This window comes from Athene noctua, chromosome 1, assembly GCF_965140245.1.
Source record: "Athene noctua chromosome 1, bAthNoc1.hap1.1, whole genome shotgun sequence".
Taxonomy (NCBI): Eukaryota; Metazoa; Chordata; class Aves; order Strigiformes; family Strigidae; genus Athene; species Athene noctua.
In genome coordinates this window covers 153,876,256-153,901,686 of record NC_134037.1, presented here as the reverse complement: position 1 = coordinate 153,901,686, position 25,431 = coordinate 153,876,256, and the positions used below count along the sequence as shown (strand labels likewise).

At 37.0% G+C, this 25,431-nt stretch overlaps 1 protein-coding gene and 1 long non-coding RNA gene across 5 annotated transcripts in view; both read left to right on the top strand.

Annotated features, from left to right (window-relative positions):
• The window catches only part of ROBO2 (roundabout guidance receptor 2), a 950,293-nt gene that overhangs the window by 130,209 nt on the left and 794,653 nt on the right, over positions 1-25,431 (top strand). The window lies entirely within an intron of this gene.
• Positions 2,580-8,929, top strand: LOC141971400 (uncharacterized). The gene is made up of 3 exons (XR_012635272.1): positions 2,580-2,753; positions 6,433-6,641; positions 7,723-8,929. It is a non-coding gene; the product is annotated as an uncharacterized LOC141971400 (long non-coding RNA).

Genomic DNA, 25,431 nt, shown 5'->3' with positions numbered 1-25,431 from the left:
TTAGTCCCATTTCAGGAAAGGTTTGTGAGGTGCACGTAAATTGAAATGATTCCCTGTATATAGAAGTTTCTGAAATTTTATCTTCTGTTATATGCATTTGTTGAAAATTGTACTAGCTGTCTTGACAAATTATCTAATTTGTTTGCTGGATACTCTTGACAGACTTTTTACCACCCATTTCATCTGTATCAGGATCAGCAATTTACCAGCCTGTGTTACTTCCATGGTGGTAAGAAAGATAAAACAAAACATAAAAGGAAATCTGACTGGTTAATTTTCATCATCAGTTGTATCAGTGCAGAACTGTTGTCTATGGTTTCCTGTCCTATTTTTTCATCTACATTTATTCCTGTCCTACTTTTTCACCTACGTGTAGTTTCCTCTCACTCTACTGCCACCATTTCGTACAGTGATGATTTCTCCTAGAGACCATCTTTTGCAAACACTCATGCTCCTTAAGTGTTGACCTGTCAGCAGTTCACTGACCACCCAGCAAAAAACAGTTCCAGTATCAGACTCATACAGAATATACACACAAATTAGAGATGGCTTTTCCAAAGTTTCTTTTTGTTTAGTAATTTGTGCCTTGTTTGGGGCACAGGCCTATTTTCCAGGACACCATAGTCTCAGGAAGGACTTGACAATAAAAACTCCACTGAAAGTTCTGAGTACCGCTTCATATAGCATTCACTTGAAATACAAGAGTTTGCCTGAAGCCAAAGTAAACATACATTCATGCTCTTCTCGCAAAATTTATTTACTGTGTCAGCCATGGCAAATCTCTCATTCCTGTCAAATTAGACAGTCCCTCTGGCGGGTCACAATAGCCATGGTGGTATTATCAATATTTTTAAAAGGTCATCTATCAGAGAATGCGTGTTGCAGGTAATGAACAAGGAGGGAAAGAAGGCTGCTTTGTATGCTTGGAGAAGTAAAAATGCTACAAAAAACTGATACACCTTAATTCATTTGCATTTTACAGATTATATCAACATCCACACCATTCTAATCTCATCAAATAACACAGTTATTCTTTATTTATTTAGATCCAGGCCCCATTCAGAGTTTTGCCACAGTCTTCTATGGGACTGGAGTTGGTCCTCACATGCAAGAAGAAGGAATTCTGATCATTGGAAGCATTTTATTAAAAACAAACAAAACAAATAAACAGAAAAAACCCTTTTGATTTTAAAAAGCATTTTGTTGTGAGAACATGCACTTTGTTATTTGGAAGCAATTCATTTATTCTGTCTTTCATTTGTCTTAAGCTGATAGGGAGAAAAACTAGCAAGACAAAACCATACTTGTAAGTCCTCCAAAAGATCCCTTTGCTACTTTAGTGTTTATAGAACATGGGAAGTATGTCTGGTGCTTTACAGATAAATGTGGTCAGTTCTTGGATCCAAGGAGCTTACAGTTTAAATCTTAGAGCTTGGCTTTATATATCAAATATATGATCTTTTATTTGTATGTATTAAGAATCAAAACTGAACTTTTGAAATATGCCTTTCAAGATGAATAATTATTCTAGTAGATATTTAAAAAGTGTTTTGGTTTGTTGGTTTGTTGTTTGGTTTTTGTTTGTTTGGGTTTTTTTTTTTTTTTTCCCCCTAGGAAATGGGAGATAAGCCAGATAAAGCCAAAAGTTGTTTTCATTTTTCTTACCCAGTGAATGGAATCGAAGTTAAAACCTCTGAAATTTTTTTTTCAGTACATGAAAACAGTGAAACCTTTCCTAAATTTCAGTCCAGATATTTTAGACATTTTTAGGAAATAAAAAAGGTATTGTCCTTTTAATTTAAAAATCCACATCTGAAATCAGCAGTTGTTATCAGCTCTGCATGAGATTACTGTCAAGGCACCTGAAGCGTTCCATGTGGTTGTGAATAAAATGTGGAAGATTGTGGTTGATTTCTTTATGATGGTGCAAAATCTCACCATACAACCACTTTGATGCACAAAAGACTCCTAGCTGATACATATGAATGAAAAAACCCTTACACTCCGGTGTCACTCCTTTAGTGCTGGAGGACTTGTTTTGTTGAGACTGTTTGCATGACCCAGAAAGACTGGACACAGAAAATAGGAAGTTTCAAAGATGGCATGGCTCTGCATCAGGGAAGCCTGAGCTTGAGTCTTTTCAATAGCCTGTTGGCACAGCAGGATCAAAACACGGCAGGGGGCAGGGGCGCTGCTTTGTCTAGCAGTTCAGGTTTACTCAAGTAGCAGCTCCAGAGCATTGCTCCTGATTGTGTAATTTCCCTACTGAAGTTTATGTTTTAAGCTACAGAGATAGTGTGTTAAGAACAAGTAACTCCAGCTCACAGTGTGCCTCTTTCTTTCTCAATAGTTAGAATATAAAAAGACTTTGGAACTGTTCCTATGTTGAGATTCCCTACTGACAGTCAAAGTGCTGCTGTCCCTGTTTTCTGTCATTGTCGCTGGTGCATATTTAGGTGTTGCCTTAATGTCCAATAAAGTTTATGGAGAGGCTTCACAGCGTTTGCTTGGCTTTACATCAGAGAAAAGAGACAACACTGGATCTTCATGAGCTAACAGAAAATCAATTTTAATTCCACAGGATGGAATTATTGGGGTAGAAATATAATTCATTAAATAGCCTTGCTTGCTCCAAGGCTAGCGATATGGAAGAAGAACCGAAGAGAAGCATTTAAACTTTGGATTGCAGTAATTGTTATACTCACCTACCTTATATTGGATTCCCTTGTTAACCTAACAGCCATCTGATATTTGTAAGTATCTATATTTTCTCATGGAAAGGAATGTAACTATTACTCTGTTAGACAAATGATGCTGCTGCTTTCTTTCTCTAATTAAAGCTAGTTGCCAGAAAATAAGACAATAGGGTACCACAGCACCGTCTTTTAGAAACTACTGTGAGATACAGGCCTGTGAACTTTATGCACTAACAATAAATGCATGTAAAATAAACATGAAAATATAACTATCAGGCAGGAAAGAAACAACAGGGAAGGTAGCCCAGAGGCTGGGCTGAGGTGTGGTATGGGGCCCAGTTTGACCATGGCCAGGGCTTGGGTTAGGAGCCAACAACCTTCCTGAGCTGGGATTACCCCAGCTGTGGTTTTGTAGTAGGGCTGACCAGGGGTGCTTCCACACAGGCTCCTTCCAGCTCTTTCTCCAGGAGCACCAGGGCTGGCTGAGGTGCCTCCAATGGTCCTCTCCTCATCACCACCCTTACCAGAGAGCAGCCAGTGTGCTGTTGGACCTGACAAAAACCCTTCAAAAAGCTAGGTCAATTTAAGGTGATTAAAGGACACACGAGGAAATTTGGGGTTAATTTCAGATAATCTTTTACTTCCTTGCACCTATCTGTGTAGTATTTGAAACTGTTCTGAATTTGGGCTCTGAGAATCTTTCTCATATTTCTATTATTAATACCCTTGCTGTATGTGTGAAGTGCTAAGGCTTCTACAACAAGCCCAAGCCAGAGCTGACCTATAGATGAATCCTGTATATTTTTATAACTGAAAACCCTCGTGCTAGTAGGTATTATACTAAGTTATAACAACCCACCTAAACTGATGTAAAAAGTGCTATTGAAATACTGCAGCCTGAACACCAGGCCCCAAGCTGAAGCTGCTAACTTAGTGTGTAGTCATTAATAAAGTATGTAAACTCGCTAGTGAGAGACGCAGTTTAGACAAAAGATAATCAGTAGCGAGGAGAGAATGTATCCAGCTTTCCTTTCTCAGGCTTCTTCAAGGCTGAGAACCCAGGTATTTGGCCTTGCTAAAAACTCCCTTGGTCTCCCCCCCAAGCCCTGGCCAGGCTTTGGGTGGAATCCAACAGGAGAATGAAACCAGAAATTTTCCGCTAAAAAAAAAGGTGCCAGCTATTCTGGCTTGCCGATCTCTGGCATATAAGGCTGGATCCGCTCACAGAGACTTTGGAAGCCTCGCCTATGGGTGGACGCATGGCGTAGGATTTCCCACTTGCCGGGACAGGCTCCCCAAACCCTCGCTGTAATAATCGGGGCTGCCCAGCCACTGCGGGTCTGGATGATGGTAACGTATGCAAGTGGTGATGGATCTTTCTTAATCACTATTCTCTCTCTCAGGTAGTAATGATTTAAGGCATTACCCTGTATGTTCCTGCTTGCTGCTTTAAGTGCACTATTCTCCTTTTTCTTACTGCCTGCTTGCTGTATTACACTGTTAGATTGGTTATCACCAGTAAAATACGCCTACTCTTTTCACCCTGGTGTCTGGGTTTAATTGGTATCTTTAATCAACAAAACAATGTGTGAGCCTGAATCTTCCAGCAGACTCTTCAGATACTTACCTCTGATACAAAGATGTATTAATTTATGCAAAGACTTCTCATTATAAAATTTTCAGGAGAGCTCAAAAGTCTTCAACTCAAGGAGTAACAAGCATCTTAAGCAACAAACAGGTCATACTCTGCTATTCTAAACTGACGACTTATCACTGTACAAGGTCAGCTCAAAATCTGAAGACTTCTTGTGCTAGACTGAAGTCCCCCAGGGTTGTACCTTAGCACTCGCAGTGTGTGGATCCTACCAAAGGAAACTAGTAGACACTTTAGGTCTTATATTACTATGATTGAAGAAGAGGTTGAACTATTAAAATACAAAGTATGTTTTTAGATACCATGTGAACTTCCTACCTTTTAAATTGTTCAATTTGTGTACACACTCCAGATTAAGCTCAGTGGGTTATGAAAGGTCAGTAATCAATAAGACAGCTCATTATCTATGATTCTTATAATTGTCCTGATAGTAGTACTAATGTCTTGGTTTAACCAAACCATATTAAAAAAAATGTCCTAACAGGACATCTCATTATCACCCTTATTTTTGCAGTGGAGTTTTATTAGAAAATCATGCTATTCATCTGAACTGCCACAACAACAGCATTATCCCTAGGGCGTTTTTTCATATCAAGGTTAATTTAAAGTGATTAGCATAAGCACTACAGATGTTGCTATGGGGATAGGAACCTCACATCTACTATGATGGACATCACATGATTGCTGTTACAGCTCCAGTATGATTGGATTATTTGTTTTAATGTCATGCGAAATAAGTCACATGATGAAGATCAGAATCTCCTTAATAGCATTTCATATTCTGGAAATCAATCACCTTTTCTCCATTTCTCAGTGTTAAAAGTGCCTGAAGAGCAGATAAAACAGATGTCTTTGGTTTACTGCTACTTGTATCTGACCGGTTAAATCTACAACTGGTTACTAAAATATACACCTATCTGAAAACTGAAAAAGACCCTAATTAATTTTTATGTGCCATAATTACAAGTATTTTTTAATAGCCTGGAATAAAATCTTAGCATTAATTCAGTTAGATCACATTTTATAATAAATCCCTATACTGAATATGTGCAGTCAGGTATTGATGGATAATCCCAATGCCATTAGAGTCAGTGAGAAGTATTTTACTTGCCTCAGTAAGCACCTTTGAGTTCTCTTCTTTCAGTTCAGTCACAGGAGTATTTTAGTATATAGTATTGCAGTAGGAAGAAAAATGAAAATGTTTCCTAGGGTCTCAATAAGGACAATAATTAATATATAGAAATGTGTCATATTTAAAATATTAATTTTAATGCTTTTGTTAATAACACCTTACTCTCATAACTGTGGACAAAAGACAGAGCGTAGCAGTATCACTGGTGAAATGGGATGGCTTTGTCATCTACAGGAGGATACACTTCAGTATCTACTGGGTGCTGTGTAATGCCTCTTGGAGATATTCTTCTCTCACAGATGACTGCATAGGCAACGAAAGCTCCTGGTCTTTTAAATTACATCTAGAACATAACTCTGAAGTAACTTCAGATACAGCTTATTAATGTTTCATCTGCTTTCCTCTCTTGTGATTATTGCTATGACTAATGTTTGGATTTTATATCTACAATTGTCTTATTTCCAATAAAGTAGAAGCAGTTAACTGGGAAACCACTCTGAATGCTGGCTTTACTTTATAGATAATTTTATGTCTGTTATGTGATTTGGTTATAAGCATGCTAATGTTATTCTATACAGTATGATTTATACTGAAAATTCATAAGAAAAAGGAGCAAGAGGATCTTTGAACATAGAATCACAAAGAATATCCTAAGCTCATACTTCATTAGCTTGAACATTGATTTACAGAACTCTCACTTCCACTTTTAAGGTGGAATAAATGAATGGTTTAGATAGCACCTTTCATCCCTCAGAAAGTGTCAAAAAGTAATTAGAGATTGTTATTATACACTGATGATGGGTGATAGGTAATCATGACATTAGCGGTTCTTCAAGCCAAACCTAACAGTAGTGCTGATCCATGGAACTGGATTTGTTTGTCATGTTAGCTGAAATTCTGTTGTATTACTGCCCTCTGTTCACAAGCTGTTCTGATCTTTAATTTTCAAGAAATAGTTACCTGGGAGGGACAAGGATTCAGTTTTGTGATCACTGGAATGACAGAAACATCAGTACTTAGAACCACCCTCAGCAGTGAAATAGAATATTTCAGTTGGAAGCAATGGATTTAAAAGCTCTTATCACTGAAAAAATGTTGTGTCTGCTGAGCAGTTTGGTTCCCTATTGAACAAGCCATACAATATTTGGCTACACAGAAGGTAAGTACACTATAAAAAGAAAGATAGACAAATTGATGGGTTTCTTCACAGTTCTGACCTTTTCTGTTCACTCACATCTGTACAAGGAGAGAATACACAGTTCTTCACTCACATTGATATTACTATTAGCTTTTTAAGTGTATCTGCTTAAGAGATGAGGAAGTTGTGGCTATAACAGTAGTAAAGCAAAACAGTTGGTCCTGACTAGAATCTGAAACAGCTTCTACTCTGCCTGCAAAACAGAGGAATGGCTTTGGGTCTGTTTATCCACATATCCACATACAATCCCACTCCTCTGCAGACAAGTGTCAACAATGTGGATCCAAGATCTTCTCCACTAGTAAACATTGCTGTAATATCTCAGATAGCTGGAAACAATCAAGAAATGCTAGCGTATGCAAGTGATTTTATTTTGCTGAACACCACAGCAGAGGTGTAAATCAACTCCACCTCCTTATCTCTTCTTAAAAGTTTGATATGTCTTTGATGTATAGGACTTCTCAGCATAGTATTCCTTATGTGGGAGTAGGTATTAGTGCATGAATGCTACTACAACAGAACTAAATAATGCAGAAGTAATACAGATGCTTCTTTTCCTCTCCTTTATTTCCAAGTTGTTAATTCTGACAGTATTCTTCTAATAACATAGAATATAAGACAGGATTTTTAAGCACTTTTAATAATAATCATTATTATTTTTTAAAATGGAAAATACTTTAGAATGATTTGCCATGATGTTACTCTAATCATTTTCAATAGCTATGATGATATAGTGGTGTAAAACTGGCTACTAAAATGATAGATCAAACCCAAAGTAATTCTGATTAAAAATTAGTAATTATTTTAGAAAGATAATCTCATCCCTTTAGGTAAGGATAGACACTTAAGATGCAAATTTTCATTTATACCAAAAGCATTTGAGAAAATTTCTGAAGAAATTTGAAGAGATTCAAAGATGTTATTCAGTATTCAAAGGCATTAACAGTTTTATCATTAAAATATTTAGTGAATAATAAAAAAATGAGCCAAACTTTTGAATTAAAAAAAAAGAATTCTATTTTGATTGTTTCTATATTTCCAGCTACATTAAAAAATAATGGTTAAGAAGACTGCTCCTGAATCATCTCACACTCTCCAGATTAAGCAGAAGAAGAAATGGCACAAGAATTTCAACCACTTATGCAGACAAAAGACTTTGGGAAATATGTTACAATCTTTGACTGAGCTTTTAGATTTACTGTATATTCTAACCAAGTTTCCAGAAATACACCTGTCAGTACTTAGAGCTGCAGTATATGTTGACGACCATAGCCTTTAAAATCACTCTCTCTCTCTCCTGGAGTTCAATTTCCTATGCTCCACTTCACTGCCCTACATCCATTTTGTGTCTACAAACAAGTGCGCTTTTTTTTCCAGTATGGATATGTAAATACAGGATTTTTCTACTGGACTTTCTATGCAAACGCTTTGACTTTTTGGTAATATTTACCTAACAACCGACTAAACTCAGACTAGTTATCCTCCTATGCTAAAGATTAATGGTCATAACACAAAGGAACATTTTGTGATGAATATGACAGTCCTGTAAAACTGGGCAGTTTATTAGTGGTAATTTCTGTTGTCCTTTTTAATTGTTTAGTTGTATCCTAGCTCCATTAAGAAGGATCTTTGGAAAATTTCGTAATACAGAAATGTCGTATTCTGGCACATTTTAAAGCATTTTTGTAGGACTGTGAACTTGCAAATTTAAGGTCAATACTTTCCCAGAGCTCGTATGTGGTCCCACTTTAATTTTAGCACTGCCAGTGAGATGCAGTTGTCTTTACCAGAGATCTCCCTGTGTAACTCTTAAAACCAGAAAATGCCAGTCCCCCAGCTGTTGTGAATCAGTACAGCTCTGATGAGGCCAGAATTTTAAATATATGCCAGGAAGGACTAGGAACTTATTTGACACTCACTTAGCATCATTTTACTCCAGTGAGAGGGTTTACAGCTTCAGTTGATTTTAGTGTAGCTAAATTCACATGAGTGGCATGCTTGTCCTCTGACAGAATATAGATTAATGAAATTACTATGTTCAAGCATCCAGAATTAATTTGTGAATGGGTTTTGCAAAAATCCTCAGTGCTGGACAGTGTTCATATTAAAGAAATGGGAACGAGAGTGTTAATGTCAGTGGGAAGAGACTTAGGGCTCCACTCAGACACACCCTACACACATAATGCCAGTCAGTAAGATTGCAGTTTATAAAGTCCAATACCTCCTTGTAAGAACTCTGCATTTTCTTATACCTCATCTATTACTGTGCTGTGTGTCAACTTCTCAGGAGTTTGGAGTTCAAACTGGAATAATAAAAAATTTGTAAGAATACAAGCCTCCAATTTCTTCTATGTTAAGAAGTATTGAGGGGTGGAGGTTATTGAAATTACTACAAACTTCATGTATCACAGGACATGTAGGTTTTCAAAGCTGAAGGAAGGAAAGATTTATTGGTTTTCTGCTCCAAGGGTACACGGACAGGCAGAATTCCTCTGTTACACTTTGTAGTGGGATCCTGCCTTTCTTGTTCATAGGTTTGATTCTCAAACACTAACTGCAGTTTTCCTCATTAAGTGTTGTCCAAGCTTGTAAGAAGACAAAGAATTAATTCCTCACACTCCCTACAGTTAGCATGAGAAGAGAGGGCAAGGTTAGGACAGGAGTTCAGACTCTATTATTCTGTAACAGTTTTTCAGTTATAATGGGAGCTTCTGCATGAAAAAAGAAGAGGTAATTTACTTCTAGGAAGAGATGGAGAAGATGGTGACACAGTGAAATACTGGAAGAGGACAGTTGAGCACAAACACTTTTCTACTCCAGATTTCTGTGAGTGGTCAAACTTTTTCAGAACTCGTAAGAGTAAAGACACTAGGATTTAAGGTCACAGTCTGCTTGTTAATATTAACCTCCCAAATGAAGCTTTTAGTGGCCTATTTCATCCCACTTGTGAAAGAGATGAGGATTTATTAAGAGCTCGCTCTCTCTAAATTTCCCATTACTAAATTAAGCATGGAAGTGTGGTTTTCATTTTCCTCTGATACCATTTGTTTCCCAAAAGTAATTACAATATCAGCTTGATAAAGGCTGCTAGTAATTTTGTTAAGAAATTTTCTGAAAAAGAGCAGGGAAATTTAACAACCTACGAGAATTGCCTGTGGAATGGGGTGGGCTCAGGAGACTCCCCTCCTACCCATTAGGAATTCTAACCACTGTAATTAGCAGCAAATTTCCCTATCTCTGTATGTTAAACAGGGAATTCATCTTCGGTTTGTTTCTGCCTGGGGCAGGGAGAGACTGAAGAAAGGGAAATGTAGGCTGTGTCTGCCTCAGTTATGCAGCCTTAGCTGCACTGAAGAAAAAGCAAATCCACAAATTACACGGGCCTCTGATTTGTAACCTGTGCATCCCTGTCAAAGTCAAGGGTATTAGTTCGGTTATAATCCAGAGAAAAATGCAAGTGCACAGGTAGATAGGAGACACCCAGGTAGAGAAATTATGGGGTTATAGATGAGGTTGTTTAAAAAGTTATGAATAGAGATGAACATTTCTGTTGTAGAGTTACTGGGCTGAGAAAACTAGTAACTTTTTGTGAGCTCTTTTACTGCCTGTGAAGTATAAAACCTTATACGAGTAAGTATTTTCTGTACCAGAACAGTGAGAAATAAGGAAGATGATTACTATATAACAAGACTGATAATGTCTTATATTGTGTGTCAGCCACCCTGTTTGACTTTTGACAAGCTTCTTGTTGCTGAATGGTAATCTTACAAAGAAATGACATCTGAAGAAATAAAAGACAAATACACTGGTATAATAAATAACAAGCTAGATACTAATAAAGAATAACGTTGCCTCGCCTTATGCATTATATTTAATTATTTGTTTGCCGTCAACTTTATGAATGTTCATACAGTTGCTGGCTTAGATTCTACCTTTGAGCATTCCCTAAAGATAGCACTTAAATAAATGGTCACTAATCTGTGCTCATAATACTCCTAAAGTGTGCACAAAAGCCAGTAGAGAGACTTCCTAATGTTCTCCTAGGGATATCAAAATATTTTATTATTTTTGGCGGATTAAGAAGGTAGATGACAATGTTAATTATTTTATTTAATAAACAAATATTTTTATAAATATTTACACAAATTGATGACACACTATGACATATATTTTAAACTGGACCTGACTGAATTTTATAATTTACTTCTGTTTCTCAGGTTGTCATAAACTAACTGTGAGCTCTGAGTCTTTCTTTAAGCAAAAAGAACCAGTGATAACCTTTGCAGTTTAGATTCTTTTATACTTTTCCTGGTTCAACCACTACTAAAGATAAAAACTGAGCTAAATTGTCTTTTGAATTATCTAAAAATATTATTAATTTCAAACTTTTCCATCCTGATGCTAGCAGGAATGACAGAATAGAGAATGAAAAGTGACTACTGAATTACAGAGCAAACTGTTGTATGCACCGCCTTTTAAAAACAAGAGTGCCTTGTTTTTAAAATCTGGGGCAAATAAAAGAAGACTGCTTTAGATTTGCCTTTGTACTTGCATGATACAAAAAAAAAGCATTTAATTACTTGGGTGTGGAAAACTTTGCTAATACCAAACTAATTCCCATATTTTTTGTTGTTCACCTAAGGTAATTTTCTTCTATGTTAAAACACTTACCTAAAAAGACCTTGATTATCTTTAGAGAAGAGTTTAGAAAAACGTAATCAGCCCTTTTTCTTGGATTCACAAAAGGAAAACTGAACTATCTGATCTTCAGTAAAATGTTTCTTGGATGTCAGTTTTTCAGATGATTATTTTTTTCTTATTATTTATGCTGTTTATACTTTTTAAAACTAAACTTCAGTCCAGTCATCAAACCATAGCTAAAGCCTAGAGATAAGCAAGTGCTAATTCAAAGTAACAGAATAACTGTTATGAAAAAAAAAAAAAAAGCTGAAAAATACAGTGCTTTGAAAAATGCTATGAGAAAATATATTATACCCTGAGATTTATTTTTTTTTCCTTACCATCTGGACATTATCATAGCTATTATTCCAAGGCAAGTATTATCACAAATGCGAAATTTCTGTTTGAGGTCTATTTGTTTCATCAGTGGGAGAGGCTGAGTACATGGTGAGGCTGGATGGAGTTTGCTGCATGGGATTTTTACCTTTGCAACACCTTGTTAGGAAGTAGTGTCAATCTGACTGCTTTGGGGGAAGCTAGACCCTGTCTGCAGTGCACTTTTTGTGCCATTAATATATTGTGTTAATTACATGCCTCAGAGGCTTCTTTTGATCACCTCTAGAAACCAGAAAGCAATTTCTTTTCCCTTATTTTAAGACAAATGGAAGAGGGGAGAATGAAATGGGGAAGAGGTGAAGAGTTGAAATGTCAGAGGTGCACTTCAAGCTGGAGACAACACGCGTTGCTGCTAAAAATTCTCATCTGCTTTGTTGACATATTTTTGTTAGACAGTTAGGGTTAAACTTAATGATGGCAAATGATATTTATCTGCTTTTAATTGAGTATAATGGCATTTATCCTCTGCTTATGTTAACAGTTTTCAAACCTTTTCCCTGTACTCAAATACGATAGAGTTTTAAAGCCACAGCAGTCTATTCCAGATCATCCCACAAGAGGCTGGACTTCTTTGTGCTGAGAGGCAGGACCTACCTGTTGCAGGGGGATCCCATTGTAGTCATGTTCAGCTGTGTCCTGAGTGCAGTGATAGCAATGATGGGCTAAGGAGGCTACAACCATTGACAATACAGCATGAGTGTTCAGTTTCTTATAAAATATCAGTGCAATGTATTTGTCATGATACAGAGGGAAGGTCAAGAAAACGGTCTGTGTGACAGATGGTATAGAAAAACTTGGAGTGTTCAACTTTATGACTTCTTGGTACTGGCAGCAGAGAAATGTCTCAGCAGATTGTTAGTGGGGAAAAGAAATCATGTTCAGAAAAGAAATATCTTCTATTTATCTGAAAGAAACTGAAATAATTGTTAAGTCATTATACCCTGCTATATAATTTGGCAAAGGGTATCTTTTTCCTGTGGAATTTAAAACAAGTACATAAGAATATGATATTTGTATATTTGCACACACATCTAAAATTAATTATTTGATATAAACAAACATGGCTAAAATCATTAAATACAGAGAGTTTAGACTGTGCTTAGAATCATTCCATAACGTTTGCATGCCTATATATGAACAGTATTTATAACTATCTGGTCTTGAGTATTTCATCATGATTTTGCATTTTTTAATATAATTGCATCCATTATTTACCAAAAAACGTGTTATCAACAGAAGCATGACAGCTGAACTGTGGTGATGCAGTTAATTGTTGCCAGACCTTGTACTGTACCTCAGACTGCATCCCAATTAATTTATGGCATAGATTTCTAGGTAGTCATCATCCAGCTGTAAATACATTCAAGTGTCTTAGATCTGATTGTTGGAATAAGATCCAAATAAACAATAACTTGATGATTTTGGACGCTAAGCCACATATGATTAAATATTTCTCTATTTTTTCTCAGGAAAATTTCCATTCTAGGATTTTTGGTTTATAGTCTCCTCTGATGTTTTATATTATCTTAGAATATTGAAAAAAAATAGTGACAGTACTGAAATAGATTTATTTTTTCTTCTTTCTTTTTCTCTGCTTGGTTATAATTCTTCATGGACTCTTGTGTTACAGATTTCCGTTTTTAAATGCTGGCGGAGCACGGATGCAGTCTGCCAACATCAGTTAGTTCATGACTAGATTATGTTGTTGGTAGCTTGAGCATAACTATTATATACCTAAACTCCCATACTATCTTTTTTTCCACATGAATGATTTTATTTTCACCACAGAAAGAACTGTAATGAGGCCATTAAGTGATACAGAACATACTCCTGTTTAGTCAAAAGGAAGCATACAACTCTGTGTGCTACCTTTGCATTTTTGTTCTGAATGTACACAAATCTGAGAACTTGAGATAAAAATATTCAAGGAGACCACACCTTTTCCTTTTCTGTGCTTTTGCTATAATATTTCGAAGCATGTCTCCTATGCCACCTTACAAAACTCATTAATTTCTGTGTAGAATACTTGGGGCATCCTTACTTCTCTCTTCAGACAAAGAGTCATGGAAGCAAGTTGTCCATACATACATTAAAGTCAAGAAGCTATGATTATTTATCCCAGCTGGGTATCTGAAGACTTCCATCTATTTTGTTCATAATACTGTTGTCATCAAAAGCATTATTTGCTGTGTGTATTTCTGAGTGGTGACTGAGCATCTGCTACATGAAGCTGGATGACTAAGAGATTTTGCCTAGACAATGAAAAAGCTTTCAGACCTGAATTGCTTGCTTTTTTACTCTGAGCATGTAAATCCCCATTGAAATAGGACTTAGATTTCTATATACTTCTCTGTGTCAGGCTTTTATTGATCTAGAGGTACATAACACTCCTATAGGTAAAAACAGAAAAAGCTCTTAAAGAATTTATAACTAGACATAGATATAGATATTCTGATGTGAAAAGCTTTATTTCTGAGAGGACTGTATTTCCCAGTTGAAATTTATTTCTAAGCTCTGAACAGCTTAGAATCAAAGCAATCAAACCAACCAGGCTACACAGTTTCCTCATATTTTCAAGAAATAAATCCTTAGTGTGCCAAATGTGTATCTTCGGGGCAGCAATATAAGGGAAAAAATTTAATTCCAACACTTCTAAAATATTTGACTAAAGTATTTGGCATCTTCCACAGCAGGTAGAAAATTATGAAACATTTAAACCCAACTATCTTAATACCAATTTATTAAAGTGGTTGTATTTTCAGACATACCAAAGGGAAAATTAAATCAACTACCTTTATAAAATGTATTAAACTAATTTATTTTACTGCACCTCAGCAGGAGGAAAAAAATAAAATGAGGACAAGCTTGCCACCAGTAATGAATAAAAAACACACCACAGCAGGAAAGAAAAGAAATAGAAATAGAAACAGAAAAAGATAAAACCTAAGATTTAAGGCAGTTCATCATAAAGAGTACCATGTGCAATGTGACAGCTGTGGTTAAAATAGGTGCACCTTTGTAACAGCATGCTGGTGTTCATTCAGGTATGACAATGTCATCTCATGACTAGCATTGTCTTACGAAACTTCTCTTTGTGTACATTTGTCCTGGTTTCAGCTGGGACAGAGTTAATTTTATTCCTAGTAGCTGGTACAGTGCTGTGTTTTGGATTTAGTGTGAGAATAATTCTGATAACACACCTATGCTTTAGTTGTTGATAAGTAATTCTTATCCCCAGTCAAGGGTTTTTCAGTTTTCCATGCTCTGTCAGTGAGCAGGTGCACAAGAAGCTGTGAAGGAGCATGGCCAGGGCAGCTGACCCGAACTAGCCAAAGGGATATTCCATACCGTAGGACATCATGCTCAGTATATAAACTTGGGGGAGTTGATTGGAAGGGACTGATCACTGCTCAGCAGGTGGTGATCAATTGCATTGTGTATCAACTGGTCTGTTCGTGGGTTTTGTCTCTCTGTTATCTTCCTTTTCATTACTATTATTATTATATATTACATTTTATTTGGGTTATTAAACTTTTCTTATCTCAATCAACAAGTTTCACTTTTCATTTTTCCTAATTCTCCTCCCCATCCCACCGAGGGCGGGAGGGGAAGGGAGGAGTGAGTGAGCAGCTGTGTTGTGCATAGTTACTGGCTGGGGTTTAACCACGACAACATTAAAAGAAGCTAAAAACGTAGCCCACGAAGACAGCTTACAAAAGTTAAAAATAATTTAAAAAACCCATATCAAATGTCACCCTAACTTCTGGTCAGTGTAACACTCTTGATTTCCATGAACAAGTAAGACAGGGGAAATATAGCCATATTGAAAGCACCGTCCTCCAGGACTCAGGGTGATACTGTCTCTCTTTGGGTTATACCGCAGCTGTTTTCAGAAAGGGATTTGCCTTGCTGTTCTGCCAGTTCGAGCCTCTGAAGCATCTTCTAGAGCAATCCCAAAGGGTCTGGTGGGTCAGTGTCCCTTCAGCAGAGGATACTGATGTACACACACAGCAGCCCATCAGCGTCTTCTTTCTGGAAAGTCTTTCTCTTTGAGAGATAAGAAAGAAAGGGGATGGCAGATACACAACTATAAGCAGAATGTTCTGAAAAATGTTAAAAATGTGTGTAAATACATGTCTGTGAGTAGAGATCTTTTATAACTGCACTGAACAGGATATAGAAAGTTTAAATGTGTATTTAACCATTTTTTTCCTGTAAACATGCTAATTTAATCCATTTCCAGTTAAATCAGATCTCTCTGTTGTGCCTTGAAGTACATATTTACTGATTTAATAACTTCATTAAAGCAATTCTTGTTAAAATGTCATCAGCTGTTACAGGCTAATGTAACACTAAAGCTGTAACATGGACAATATGCATGCACATCTACCACACAGGCATGGAGGTACATATTCCTGTTTCACAGGAAGACAACTGGCAGAGGACACTAGCAATTTTATGGTATCACTGGTGAAGAGTGAGCATCTGGATAGGAGTGCTGACATTCATACAGACCACTGTACATTTAGCCTTGCTTGGGGAAGAATAAAACTAACATGAAAACCCTGAGGGATTGAGAGGAATAAACCTGGATGGAAGCTTCACTGAGAAGGTATTTTTTAACATTATTTGAGCTATATGCGCTGACATGATGGAGTCAAGCCACAAGAGCAAGGTATGTTTGGGTGAGCACCTCTTTAGCAACCAGAGAAGAGAGTTTGGGGCTTTTGTTGTGGTGCTTTTGTATGTGGAATGACCAGTCATTTTAATGTCATCCAGTGTTAAGATTACCTGTGGATAGTTACAAATACTCTACCTTTTCCACCTCCTATAACTTTCCCTCTGTCCTAGAACCCAACATGGGATCTGGTCCAACTTTCAGAATTCCTTTTGTCTCCAGGAGTGTTCAAATACTGGTTTCATTGCTATACATCCAGCACACTAAAATGGGTAAATTTCAGGGAGTTTTGTGGCCAGCAAAGAAAGGTTCACCAAGTATCAATACAAACTTTAAGTGAGAGATCTAAGTCATCTTACTTCTAAAATACTAACCTTAGAAATGTCCATTTGCCATTAAGTGCAGAAAGAGGAAGCTGATGATAAAACCTCAAGACTACCTAAGGGAGGTATGATGATAAAACTAGGAAATCCATACGGTGCCAAAATAAATTCTGCCAAATTTAAGATACTTTATAAAGATGACTGGTTTGGTTTTTTTTTTAATTTTTTTTTTACTTGATAACTAATTTTGTATTGGCTGTGGGCTTTGCATCTAGTGGCCATAATATTTTGATGCAACTCTGGAAACTGTCTCATGGCAAAATGGTGAAAGAAAACATTAAACTCTCCTTTTGGAAGGTCAACACCCATGGAGAATGCATAAAGCTGTAGACTGGTATTAATGAATTTTCAAAGAATTGTTCTCACACACAGCTGCTGTTCTTCTAAAAGAAGCCAATATAAATTGCCTCAGTATGACAGAATAGTTGTAGCCGTATGCAGTCCTACTGACTTCAGAAGATTTCCATGCAGACATAAAGATTTGGGAATTAGACCTAAGTGGTACTATGAAAATAAATAAATAAAAAAATAAATGCATACATACATACGCTCTTTTTTCTTATTGCTACAGATACTCTAACATTTTTCAAGAAAGGAATTCCCTGCTAAGTGATTGAGGATGCATGTAACAAACAATTAACTGAAGATAATTTCTGGTGTTTTTGAGAAGAGGTATGACTGAAAAGGAATCTCTTGGCTGTTCTACTTGGGTTCAGCATTGAAAAGAACTAATTAAAATTATTTCTGATGGAAAAGATGTAAAAGTGGAGTCTACCAGTCTTTCCACCTGAAAAAGTTATTTTTCATTTCCATTGTATTTCAGAGTTTGCAGATGACAATATTTGTGTCTTCCCAAGGAATCCTCAGTGGTACTTAAGGAAGTAAAGATGCTAGGAAAAGAAAAAGAAACCAAAAAAGGTCCTTGGCAAGAAGGAGGCAGAATGTTACGATTAATGAAACATTCTCAATTAAGAAAAAACATTAATGGCTGAACAGCAGGGATTAGTTTTAGGTCCACTATCTTTTCTTATAAATGACTCATAAAATGGGATGAAGACAAGAATATAAATTTGCTTGTGTCATAAAATGAATTTAAGATCAAATACTCCAAATAACATTGACAGAATAGAATAGAATTTGTACATATTAGAGAATAAGGATATGAGGGAGAGAGAGACAAAAAAATTTGCTACACAATGGAAGTGCAATACATGATGACATTGATGTATTTTATCACTTCAGATCCAAATAGCGTAGCTTATAAAGTGGTGTCAGTCCCACATATAGTCTGTTTTTCTAATAAAATTTGTATGTCTTTATAGCCCCTTAAACTTGCAAAACTTGACTACATAATGAACAGTTTGTATCTCTAATGTAGTTGCTTCATAATTCAGTGGTTTTAGATAATTAAAAGGTAGAATTTATGAAATGTATTGTGCTGGGAGAATTGCAACACCCTAACCCATGTCATTCTTAATGTGTGCAAACAAGAATCTGTTTCCCAAAAGCTGTCACCCATTAATGTTCTGCTGCAAAGAGGGTCCAGCTTGATGTGAGCCTGGTCAGCCATGGTGAGGGACATGAAAGTGATGCTGAAGAGGACCAGTGATTTTTGGTTCTGAGGAGCCGGAAAGCAGGCCTGCTCCTTCCTTCCCTTTATATAGATGTTATTAAAGTCTTCAGAAAGCAACTGCAGGCACTTGCTGATCAGGAGACGAGGAAGAACCTACTTCTTTAAACATGACAAAAGTCTTGCTTGTGTCCCTTTTCAAGGAAGTCCTCTCTGTTAGGCATGACTTTGGCAGAAGGACTGCCGTTTGGTCCCCTTTCTCTGTTTTCACGGCAGAACATTTTTCAATCATAATGGAAAAGCTATTTATGATATTACACAGAATACTTAACAACTTTGTGGTCTTCATCTTGTGTTTTTTCAAACTAGAGCAATTCTGGGTTGTAATAATTGCATGTTACGTGTCAGAAAGTGCTTGAAAATCATTTAAAAGCGAGACATGGTAAAGACCTGATTCTACAAATACTTCCAAAATCAGTGTTCACTGTGTGAAGTTCAGTGCATGCATATATTTCACTCGGATAAAAACACTGAGGAGAAATTAGAAGTTAAATCTGACTTGGAAATATCCATCTTGTCTCTTCTTGCTATTGTTTAACAAATTTGGTTAGGGATTTTTTTCCCCATGTTGGCCTTCTTTCTTGAACTTCCACAGGCAAGAGGGCACACATGCTTTCAAGATCTTCCTGTCACTAAAAATTGTAAACTTTTTTTTGTTTCTCCCACCTCACCTAATTTTGTTTCTCCTGTGATTTTCTCACTTGGTCTTTTCTAGGTCACTGGTATGACTGCAAGGGTAGAAGAGCTAATGATGCACAGCAAAACTAATAAAGAGCCTGTTGCATGCTTAAAATGTTTGATTTACAGCCTTGAAAAGCCTGTAAATAGGGATTACTGGATGATAGCAACCTAGCTATGGTCCTGATGATAAGGAATTAGTGTATGTGCTACTTTTTGTAAAGTATGCAGATATATGTTGAAAAAAATGGTTTAACTCTGAGTCGATCACTGCAGAAACATGATTCAGTGGATAAAAGCTTAGTTCTCTATGGTTCTAAGTGCAGGAGTAATAAGACTTCAAAGAAAGAAGTTATGTTCATATTTCATACAAATACTTAGACTATTCTGAAATCCTGTCTTTCTCTAATACAGACCAAGAAGCAAGCAGGCGATGTGGTGCCTGCAATTATCTTAGCTTCTCTCTGTGCAAAAGGAGCTGTGAGACTATGTGAGCATGTTGAGACTATGTGCCAATCTGTAGGGTTTATAGCACTCCCTTTCCCTTTGTGCTTCCTGGGTATTTCTAGGTTGCCAAGCTGCTGAGATGATCTGAGCCCTACTTACTCCTTTGACATTTTGATAGTGGGTTATTAATAGCAAGGAAACGAAAGTGGAATATAATAACCCACTATCAAATACACTTTCTATTCTGTGGAGTGAGTATTTGATGTTTGTAGCCCCTCCTGCCCTCACTTCTCCACTGATGTTCTTTGTGTCAGTCTTTCCTGAGAAAGGGAGAGTCCATAGTATTCCCTTAGAGCTGCTGCAGGAGGAGGGATGAAGACTCTAGATCTGCTGAAAATCTATTTGCTCAATGCCTTCAGGCTCTGTATGTGGCAGCCAAACAGCTCACTAGCTGCAAGAGGGTGAGAAAAAAGCATGAGGTCACACTGAATGTTTTGGGCTTTCGCTGGGGGCGATGGTAAATGTCTGCACTCACGGTTTATTTAGTTCTGTATGAATGATTCACTATTTCTAGTCTTTGTTTTTAACTGGAGCAGAGAAGCAGGGCATATTGTATGAAGAAGCTGGAGCCCTGAGGCCAAGATAAGAACCATGGATCTACCAGGCAACAGAACTGCTGCCTGTCATTGTGCTTGGAGAGTGAACCCCAAATGAGAACCAAATAAAACCTCTAATATCAGGAGGAATACGGATCTATCAGAATGGTGTATGAGGGGTAGGGATATACATGTTCATTAGTTACTTTGCACTGATATTGACATCACATGATACTTGCTCTTCTCTTACAAGGCTATACAAAAAGGGCAGCGATCATTTTTCACATTTAACGTACACAAAATGGTGTCTGAGTGAAGAATAATTTATCAACGCTAGAAAACTGTTAATGCAAGATAAAACCCAAAAGATTAAGAATGTGATCATATATACTCTTGAACTGTAGTTGAAATACCAGTTTTAATCTCATTTTAGCAGCTATCTGAAGCATCTCTGCATATTGCTTCAGAAAGCATGCAGTATAAATATGGGTATGTGATAGGTACAGTTTTTATGGGAATGTATTTTCATATGTAGTCGTGAAAGCAGAGGTCAAGATGAATCAGTTTTACTATGGTGCCACGTGATGCTTTGCCGTGAGTCTCATAAAACCCTGAAGCAGTTTTTATGTTGTTCAGGATTTTACTGAAGATTAGAAAGAGAGAGGAAGATTTATCATTATCAGCAAAGTGATGAGATATTTGTGCTTGTTTTTCTTATTGAGATAGATGTTGCACAGGCTTTTCCCCTTATGTAACTCAGTTGTGGTATCTGATCTACAAAACGAGTTAGGTCCATTCTATCTAAGTGGAAAAAAGATGTAAATTAATTTAAATCTCATAACAATATACCTTACAAATAAGCAGAAGCAAGAAAAGCAGTTAATACTTTTTGAAGTTAGAGGTAAACCACAAGATTCACAACAAAGTTCCTAATCTATTGTAAATTTACTCTGAGGTTACATTTGTAGTCAGTCATGAAAAGTAGCATTCCAAACATTGTTATGCCTGAGAAATATCCAACTTTCATGGATTTAAGATGAAAACTCTCTTTGTCTAGTTTGGGGAGGGCAAAGAGTCCTCTCCAGATATATAATCTCAAAATGCAGCAAGTATCCCTATGCCTCATGCTCTTTCTGGAGAGTAGAACTGGTCAGGCAGCAGCAGCTGATTGCTCAGCTGATAGAAGGGCCCATGGAGATAGGCTAGTGAACACCTGCTTGTGATGGCCTCAGTTGTGCCCTACCTGCAGCAAATGAAAGTGTATTTTCTAGGGACTGGAGTCATGGTTACTTTGCTGGCTAAAATTTTTCAGTGTTGTCCTAAAATATTTGAGAACTAGGTTCTCAGTAACAACAACAACAAAGGTCATTCCAAGCATATTCAATATCAGTTTCTGCTTGCAGGGCTTCCAGAATGAAAATTATTGAGCTTTCCAGATCCATGGTTTTTTGTTTGCTTCTGTGTAATAGCACAACTACGTAAGGGGGTAAATTTGCTTTAAAACTTAGCTGACAAGTATAATGAAAAATTAATTATTTGGGAAAACTGCTTTAAATAGAGTAGGCTTATGTTGTCAACTCAAGTTGGAGGCTTGATAGCAACCTTTGAAACTTGTTGGAAATGTGAAGTCATCTTGATGAGGATGAAAATCGAATCTGAGGAAAGCTACTCTTTACTTAGTATATACAACTGATATCTCCTGATGAAAAGATTTTTAAAGCAATAAAAATCCGTAGTGCTTATAGTTTTGAAATGTGGCTGAGCTTGTTCATCATGCTGGGGAAAAATGGAAAACTAGTAGTGCTTTTGGGGCTTTATTGTATATTATTGTAGGGTAATACTTTATTATGGTACGTTTCAGTCAATAACTAGAACATTATTTTTCAGGGGTCTGCACAGAATCAAAAGGTGGCCTATATCCTTAGCAGGGTTGAAAGAAAAGGTAAGATAATAAATAAAGGAAGTAATGAAAGAGGGAACCAAGGGAAACAATGGAATAACGTTAGTCAAGTTGATAGGCAGTTGTATCAGTGACCGTGCTGTTTTCATGGTGAGAGAGAGTTAGAAGAGAGAATTTTAATGAAGCAATCAAGAGGTTTATGGGAAGCTCCTCCCACAGATAATGAAAGAGCCCTGAAAGGGAACAGTAAAAATTATTTCCTTAATCTTTTATTTTTCCTTTTTTCTTCCTTCTCATTTTACAGTTTCAGTTCATCTTTATAATATGACACACTGGCTACAAGAGGCTATATGTTAACCCTTACATCCTGTGCCTGCATATGGCATGGTCAGTGGAATTTTTTTCATCACGTTAGACACAATTCAAAAAGAAAATGCATTATCCTTGTTTTTCTAGCGCCATTATGTAATACCACAGTGGTTCAATCCTTATCTCTGTCAGCTTTGGAAAGCAGTTGATAAAGATGACTGAGGGAACAATTTTTCCTGCCAGTGCTAATGCTCCCTGGAATGATAAACTCTGACTAGTTAGATTAAGTGGGTAACTTTAATGGAATCACTGTTACGTTACCATAGAGAACAATCCTGCACTGGAAAATGAGTGAGCTAAATGATCTAATAAGTATTTTCCATCTGTAATTTCTTGCATATTAAGTACTCTTCCAAACTTTTCCTTCCTTTTCCTGCCAAGCTGCAAGTCTCATGTTCCTAGAAGAAACCAGCAGTAAACCTTGTTTTCCTGAAGTTAAAAAGTTCTTTCTTGCACAGAATAAATCTTAGCTGTAGTTTTTCTTGGGTGGGTTTTTTCTGAGAAAGCTGCTACACGCTGCTTGCTATGGCAGCTGGATGTATTGGACGAAGGGAATTGGCAACACTGACTCAAACCCTGCAGGAACACGTTTTCCTTTTTCCAGGATATAAAATTTATGGCAGGTTTTCTGTCATCTGGGATTCAACTTCTTTTCTAAATCAAGTGAATTGTTCTACAATGGTTCAGAGTTCAATTAAAAGTATTCTCTCAGGTCAATTTTGGTCCTGACTGCAAAATTCTAACAAGTGTTTCTGTTAGTCTTTCCTGTTTCTGAGGATATTTTCTCTTTTCAGGCTATCTTCCCCCCACACCTTGCTGATCTTGAAGTGCAAACACTATTTTGGTGGTGACTTTCAGCTAAAATCATAAAGGGAAAATGGAACTACTTTGAATTCAGTTTAAAAATAGAAAGGGGTAAATTTTCTTACCTTCCTTTCACTAGTTCCATGTAAAGGATAACAGAGGACCCAGTAAAAATAGCTCCAAGGTGTAAATCTGCAGAGGGCACCTGAGGAATCTGTAGTAGGACCTTTCCATGGCCCTGCCACTCTCTTAAATATACTTTTCAGCTGCAAGGGGAGTTCATTTTATTGCTTTTCCCAAGGCTGGAGGATAGCTGGGGTCATTTGCGCTATTATATTGCTTCTAATGTATTTTCTTTAGCTGCTTTCTCATAAGCGTGTACCAGAAAACATTGCACTTGTATAAAGTAAATTGAGTATGCAAATATCCCAGTCAGATGTGTTTAAAAATGCTTTTGGGAACAATATTCAGTAAAACAAACAAAAAAATGGTAAATCTAGTCCAGCCTAGTTATTGAGAAGTGTAGTTAGTCTTTCACATTTCTGTGCAGAGAGTAAGTAAATGTCAACATTAACAGTCTTTTGAGATGTGCTGGCTGGCAAATACTATCCCGGTTGTAAAAATGAAAGAAACCGATGCAAAAACACAAGTCAGGCACAGATCCATTAATAGGATAAAACTGTATTTCTGCTTCACACTTAAAACTACCTCCTGTATATGTGTGTGCATAGATATGTGTGTGTACATATATAAACACAAAAAGATGCTTATGCTTTTTCCTCAGAGGAAAAAGGTGCATTCTCCCAGTTCTTGATGAATCTGGGTGTGAGAGAAGATGCTGACAATCAGGTACTCTCAGCAGCTCTGGAGCCTCTGGCTATTGGAGAGAGCTTTAACCCTTCATTTACCTGCAGATGCATAGGGCTCATCTACTTTGTTTAGAACTGTTGAATTGGCTTCTTGTTTTCCCACTAGCACTCTTTCCTTGTTGCATGAGGCAAGACTCATTTATCTTTCTTTAAAGCTATTCAGTCTGGGTCCATTATGGGGTTGTTAAGAGGTCAGGTTTTATTCCGTGAGGTAACTGCCCATGAAGTTGGTTTTGGTGTCTAGTTAGGCAGATTTGGTCTTTTCATATACCACTAGGGTTCCAACCCTGTTTAACTTGTGCTTACACTGCAGTCACTGCTTTTATTTCATAGTTGTGCAATGACATTTAACTTTTTTTTTTTTTTAATATCTGGTAACAAAAAGGTCAAAACAGGATCTTAATTGCTAATGTACAGCTAAACAGAAGCCTAGAGCTTGCAGGGGTTATGAACAGGGGACAAACATTGGCATGTAGTCAGACAAGAACTTACGACAAGGTGGTTATAATCTGTTGTGTCAAAATGGTAACAAAAATGTGGAACAGGAAGAGCACCTTGACATCACGATGGCTGTTGTGATGATTCACTCACCTGTTTATGGCATGCTCATGCAGTACTAGGTACTTCCAGATGTTCAGAAAGATATAGATGCCACTCGTTTCTCCAAGGACAAAGGAAGACTAAGTTTAGGACTACAAGAAACCGAGCATTTTTAGAAATGTCTGCTAGATGAATGGGAAATGAACTCAGGCAGATGGCAATATGTTTGAAGGTTGTATCGTAAAACGAGGCGTAGCAAGGTTGTGCAAGGAGCTAACAGATTGATAGACCCTGGAGGGGGTAACACTGGTAACAGAAAACAAATGTAATGGAATAGAGCAAGCACAAGTAGTGAGGCAACCTCGCCTGGAAGGAGTGGCATGGCTGTTAGAGAGACTGCTTGTTGCAGAAAACTTACAAATTAGCTGTGCTCTGTGTTAACCAGAAGTTCCTGCACTTGCTTAGGATTTCGTATGGGGTAGAGGTTGAATAGGTCTGGGAGGCAAATAAAAGATAAATGATGGAGTGGCTGTGTGTTATCAAAAAGTAGAAAATAAGAGAGTTATAGAGTTGATGTCCTGTAGCAGTGACTGTATGTGAACAATGGATAATTTCTGTTTAATAAACTATGTATAATTCAGGTCTTTGCTCTTAGTTTTTTAACTGGGTCAGCTTGTTCAATCACTCACAGATCATTTATGATGCACTACATATGCTGCTTGTTTGTAGCTTTTTGTGGAATTAGTTTGTGTAGAGTTATTTTGCAAGAAGCTTTCCCATG